Below are 6,424 nucleotides of genomic sequence, written 5' to 3' on the forward strand. Positions count from 1 at the left end.
AAGTCACGGCTCAGTTCGCAAATTGCTGCTGTACAAACCCCACAGCCCGGAGATTACACCTACTAGTTGAGAGCGTGTGTGATCTTTGTCAGGAGTGAGAATCGGTTTCGCTGTGCCCTGAATGTCTGCAGTACCCTGCGTGTTTCACATTCCTAATGTCTTGTTTACTGACATTTCCCCTCACGCAGATACCTCAGAGTTCTGTTCGAATTAGAATTCGTTTAGACTTTACGAGAGACGGGAATGACCTCGGACTAATCCTAGACGAGCCTTCCAAAAGCTCGTGTATGCTTGGAGTGTTTCGTTTGGGTTTTGTCGAACTGGCTTGTTGGCCAAAATCTCTGTTGAACCATTTTTTCCCTTTTTCCAGCACAACCGCTGTTTCTCAGATAAGGGAATGAGCTTTGTCTACTCTAGACCGACGTGAATCTGCAGGCAGGTCTAAGTAATTAATTAGTGAGAACTGAAGAATGTCTCCCGTTTTCTCGTGCACTCATTTATTTAACAGACTAGACGACATCCCTCCCTGACACCCCAAACAAATCAAATAGTTAACCAATATTATTTTGGAACGGATTCCCTTCCAATTCTGCGTTCAGCGTGTTTTAGGCAATTTATTCGGCGTTTGTAGCTCTTTCCGTTCGGTGGGTTTGCTGCCGAGTGTAACAACCAGGCTTCTTTCCGCGCGCCGCCTGATCCCCCAACATTTTCGATGTAATTTTGTTTCAAGGACAACCTTCAACCGTGGGCCGCGCACACCACAGAGAGCGGGAGCTTCTGGGAACGATATTGTCAGTTTTCCAGTTCGGGCCTTCACCCGTTCCTGGCGCGGAACACTGAAACGAGTAAATGAATGAAAGCGACCAAAGCATTCCTCTGAGGTGTAACTCGGAGAATGTGGCGCTTTATTCTGGGATCGCTGCATTTCCAAAAGTTTTATGCCTTTGAACGGAGCGCGACATATACCCGGGCTGGCTTTTCAAGATTCACCCTTCAAAATCCGTTTGAATCCATTCTCATTTCTGCTTGAATTTATTTTCGTAGCCAACGGTAATAATTTTTTTTAAAAACTACCCTTTATATTCGTGGGATCACACGGAATATTAACAAGCCCTGAATGATTCCCCGATTAAACACTGCATTTTATTCGCGTCCTTTGACTAGGCCCCATAAAGTGCTTGCTGCTCAGCAATATTCCCCTCGCCACACCTGCCGTAATAGTTTGAAACATGTCGTGACTGGAAATATTTACATGTACCGTTTAATGCAAGCAATGATTGTCCATATTCTGATTGTGAAGAATTTTAACGTTCATTCGTATAGCATTGTAGGCAAATCGATTCGCTTGCATAATGATTCCAGTTTTGTGCTTTCTGAACAGGGGCGGCGAACGCGGGGTCCGGTTCATTTATAAAGCCGATAATCTCTCTGAAATGGCTTTATCTTTTTAAAAAGCCGATTCTTATTTTGACGACAAATAATAGCTTTTAATGTAAAATGATTACACTTATTGAAAATAACGATGGAAACGAGTAAATAAAGGACGCGGAGCGGATTTAAAAGCGTCAGAAGTCGAAATGCAAGGATATACTGTTTTCATTATAAACATATCACCCTGCCGTGAGGGAGAATCTAACAAAGTTGGTGAGAAAGTAAACGTGGGGATGGGTGAGAAACGTAAGGGTGGTCTCGGAGATAGAAGGAAGCGGTGGAATGTACACCCGCTGTAAAGCAGCGAATATAACCTTCCAGATATTATATAATCGGGTTATTTCCAATAACATTGTCGATCTACTGGCATATCTTCCGGTGTTTTGTCAGCACCGGGCTCACCGAACGAAATATTGCTGGCCGAGTGCGGGAGGAATTGGTGAGAAGGAGTGCGGGTCCCGACCGGCATCGGCCTTTGTGTGAAATTGGACTTCATCTTTGGCGTGGTGGGGGGGGGGGGTCTCCGCTTATTTTTATTCGTCAGAGCACTTTCAAATGCCGAGGATGCGGCGGAAGGGGCGAAAAAAAAACGCCCAATGTCATTTGAAGTGAAACCCCGCGCAGTTTGTACTGTGAATGGAGCTGGAATCAGCGTTTTCTTTAATTCCATTAGACACCGCGCACCCTGCAAATGTAAATGCAGTGCGGGAGGTTTAATCAGCCCACTTGACAATTAGATTATCTTCAAATTGCCATCGGATAATGTGCTAAAAGCTTTGGCAGTGAGTGTAACTCCGGGCCGAGAGTTATTCGCACATTGAGGCCTCTCGCGTCCCCTGATAGTGCGGCGATCCGCCTGACACAGACACCGCAATCGATCCGTTTTCTCATAAACTTATTTGATAAAGTAAAGAAATGCTAATGACTGTTCCGCGTTCGGTTAACATCACCCGCCAGCCATTGAACCTTAACTCAATACATTCCACACGTTACAAATAAGGAATTTAACCAAAACCGTCGAAATGGTTTAACTTGAATAAATAAGATTAATAAATAAAAACAGAATATAAAATGCTGGAAACGCTCCTTAAATTCTGCTCCAGAGATTTCAACGCCCCAGAAGCCCTGGTATATTTTCTCTCCCTCACTGTGGGCAGAACGTGTTCAAATTGGAGCGTGGGGATGTGGAAACGAGACGCAGACACCGCGGCAAAATTCCCAGTTTAGTTCAAGTCGCCGGCCATTCTTCGTCTCCGGTCTAAGAACTGTGGGGGCTCGAGTAAGACTAAACATGAAATGTGCAAATCATTGGAGTGAGAGTGCTGGTGAGTAAGGGCGCCATATAGTGAATGGATTTTTTAGAAATTTGCACGAGTTGCCAAATGTTTTGCCATTTCCCCACTTTGGGCAGCCCACGCTCGGCGACTCTTTCTCAGTCGGATGCTTGGAGTGGAGCTGCAGTGTGCTGTCGGGTCGGTGGAAAGGAGGTTGTTGCTGGGTGCTGTGGGAAAGGGGGCTGCTGTTGGTATGGTAGAGGGGGTTGTGTTGACATGGAGACATTGCGCTGAGAGTGTAATGGTTGGGGTGTAGTATTGAGCTGGGGTGGTGGTGTTGGACTAGGTGAGGTTCTGAGCCAAGTTGTAGTTTTTGGTTGAGGTATGGTGTTCTGAGGTTGAGTGTGTAGCATTGCTGAGTTGGGATGCAGTGTAGAGCTGGGGTTAGGGTGTTGATGTCCCGTGTGTTTATAGACACTCAACGGGTCGGGCAGTGTCAGTGGAGAGAGAAATGAATTAATAGTTCAGGTGTAAGGGGAATAAATTGCGCTGGATCTATCCGACCTCCTACCCTATTCCATCCCCCACAGGCGTGGACTGGGGTGGAGTAGGAGGAGAAATCGGTTGCAGATTCCCATCTGGGTAGGTGCTGGGTGGGCAAGTCTTGGAGAAATGTGGTGCAGGAGGCAGCTCAGGAAGGCTCAACTCCATTCTGATGCATACTGAGAAGTTAGATACCCATCTTCTCAGTGTCGCCAAGAGCCCTGGCTGGCGTCCGAGAAACCGGGTGAAGAAGCAAGTTGAAACATTAAACGGAATGCGGTGCGGTCGAATACCGGCTTTCCCGGAACTCTCACCATGTGTTAAATGTTGCAACACCGCGGGAGTACCGGTGGGGGGGGGGGGGGGGAGTGGTGGCAAGAGGCCATTCGACTCTCGAGTCAAGCAGCGAGTTGAGATGTTGTGTGATGGGGGAAAGCCGTGCTGGGGCGCTCTTTGGGTTTTAATGTCTATTTTAAACCGATTCCGTCATCCTAATCCACGATTCAGCCGCCCTTCACCGTTCTGTGCCGATCATTCCAAGCCGTGTATTTCACCCCTTGTATTAACTTGTTTTTAGATTATTTGGCAGCCTGGGAGGTTAATTTAGATGTAAATTAATAATGTAGAACTTTCAACGCGTCTCTCTGCTTTGCATGTGAGCGCAGTGTCAGCTCCTAATGACTGTAATTGGAAACAGGCAGGCCCGGTCGCTGCAATCTCTCCAAACTACTGAGCGGTAGTCAGTGAAAACATATTTAAGAGTGGATGAGTGATACCCTGAGTGCAGTATGTGCGCTAATGCCTCTCCCTGTGTCTCAATAAATCAGTGTACAAGACCTTGATTTAATTCGGGTCCTGCTAATGAAATGGCTGCAATATCATCGCGACGCCCGCTCACCTTTCAAAGCCAGACTTTATCGAATTATGGGGAATCGAGAACTCAGATCGTCTTATTGGATTAGCTGCTTTCATTTTATCTTAAAAAAAAGGTCCGGCGGTTGTCTGCTTCGAGTTCCGTTAGCCCTGCTCAATATGAGGAGAGCGATGCTTCGAATCTGACTGCCCGTTATCCCCACAAATAAATTACAACATTGGTGTTGAGTTGATATTGGGATGCCCCAGAAGAGCCTTGGACTGGTAGCGGAAAATAGTCAAATGGGAAACGGCCCTTAAGGACCAGCGATAATTTTTCGTGTCAGGCCGGTTTTTGCGGCTTTCTGAGGATAGTGCCGAGGGTGCTGTTCCCATCTCCTTGCTTTTCCCACAAACCCCTTTTCCTCCTTGGAGGTGGAGATGGGGGGGGGTTCAGGGCTACGGGGTGAATGGCGGCAGTGCCCCTCCTTCTACCCCCTAACGCCAGCCCCTTCTCATTGGACAGGTTGCCTGTCCATCATCAGTGCTGACTGACCAGTAGTTTTCCCGGCCGCTGTAGGATGCGGAACGGGGATGTTTTACAACCCCGGCAGTATAATTCTTGTGATATTCTCCTAACCACGCATTCCAATCACTCAAGATCAACCTCCCTTTCGTCGCCCCACTTTTTCACTCCCTCTCACTGTCTCCACCCCCCCCCCATACACGCACAGCCCCACTCCCCCGACCTCAAGCCATCTGAGGAGGGAAACCTCACCCGGACATTTGTGACTCTCGGCTGGTCTATTCCCGCGCTCTCCTGTCTGACATTTCATCCCACCCACCACCCCCTTCCACAAACCTGCCGTTCATTTGCAACTCGCCATTTCCGAGTTTGGATGAATTCAAGGTGCTAGGCGAGAGAGCCAGTAGAAGAGAGTCGGAGAGTTCCTGTGCTACCCCACTGGCCAGAGGGGTGGATGGCCAGCGGTTGTGGAAAGGACATGAGACGGTGGCGTCAGAGAGACCAAATAATGTGACATAAGGTGGAACTGGATTTAGAAAAAAGAGCTGTGTCTTCAATTACTGAAGTTAATGAACACCATCAGCTTTACCATACAAACTGCCACAGTTTGTCCAATGGACAACTATTTCCTTTAACAAGACTCCCGGGTCTGCAGGGCTGTACATAGTGGATAGATTACTCTAAATGAAAGATATGTTGGCAGATGGTAGTTAATGTCCGCATTGCACTGACACACCGAGTCACAGTGTACTGACGTACTGTAACAGAATGGAGTCTACCCGAATACGAAGGGAAAGTAATCCCACAGATATAAAGCGTTGGCCAGGCATCACTTGAAGCACTGCAGTCTGTTTGGGGCTCCTCGGATAACCTGTTTTAGGCATCTTCCAATATAAACTAAGACTCTCGTGATCCCCTTGACAGGGCGTGACGGGTCACCATGCGATCACAGCAGGACGCTCTTACCTTCCCATCACCTCTCATTTCACCACCTTTCCAAAGGTTTATATATTTTGACTTCTCCAAGGTAAAGGTTAATTAGGTTGGTGTCTTTGTTATAATAATAACTGGTAACCGTGACCGGGGTATTATAAAAACACTTTGTTCACGGATGCCCTTCCCAGGAGGATATCATCCCTTCACTCTCTGAGTTATAGACCACAGAACACAAAACGTTACGGCACAGGAACAGAATCTTCCGCCCACAACGTCGTGTCGAGCTAATTAAGATAATGACACAATTAAATTAACTCCTTCTGCCTGCTGGCCCACGTCCCTCTATTCCTGCCCATTCATGTGCCTATCTAACAGCGTCCTAAACGCCTCTGTCGGATCAGTATCTACCACCTCCATCTGAAGTGTATTCAAGGTGTTCACTCTCTGTGTGAAAAAAGAACTTGCCCCGCACATCGCCTTTGAAATCTCTCCCGATTACGTTAATCCAGTATTGTCCATTTTCACCTTAACTGATTACTCTTTCTATGCCGCTCATAATTTTATAAATTTCTATTAGGTCTCTCCACACCCCGCCCCCCGCCTGTGCCACGCCAGAGAAAACAAAACCCTTTAGTCCAATCTTTCCTCAATGCATTCACGTCCCTTCTGGTCCAGATAACATCCTGGCGAATTTCTCCAATCTGTCCAAAGCCTCCACACCCTTCCCACAATGGGGAACCCAGAATTGAATGCATTACCCACGATGAGGACTAACCAGAAATGTATAAACTCGTGTTTTACGTAACTTCGGACCATCTACAAGGCTGGCTGTTAACCGCCCTTTCATCTCTGCTGGGCAAAT

The sequence above is a fragment of the Mobula hypostoma genome, chromosome 1, assembly GCF_963921235.1.
Source record: "Mobula hypostoma chromosome 1, sMobHyp1.1, whole genome shotgun sequence".
Classification (NCBI taxonomy): domain Eukaryota; kingdom Metazoa; phylum Chordata; class Chondrichthyes; order Myliobatiformes; family Myliobatidae; genus Mobula; species Mobula hypostoma.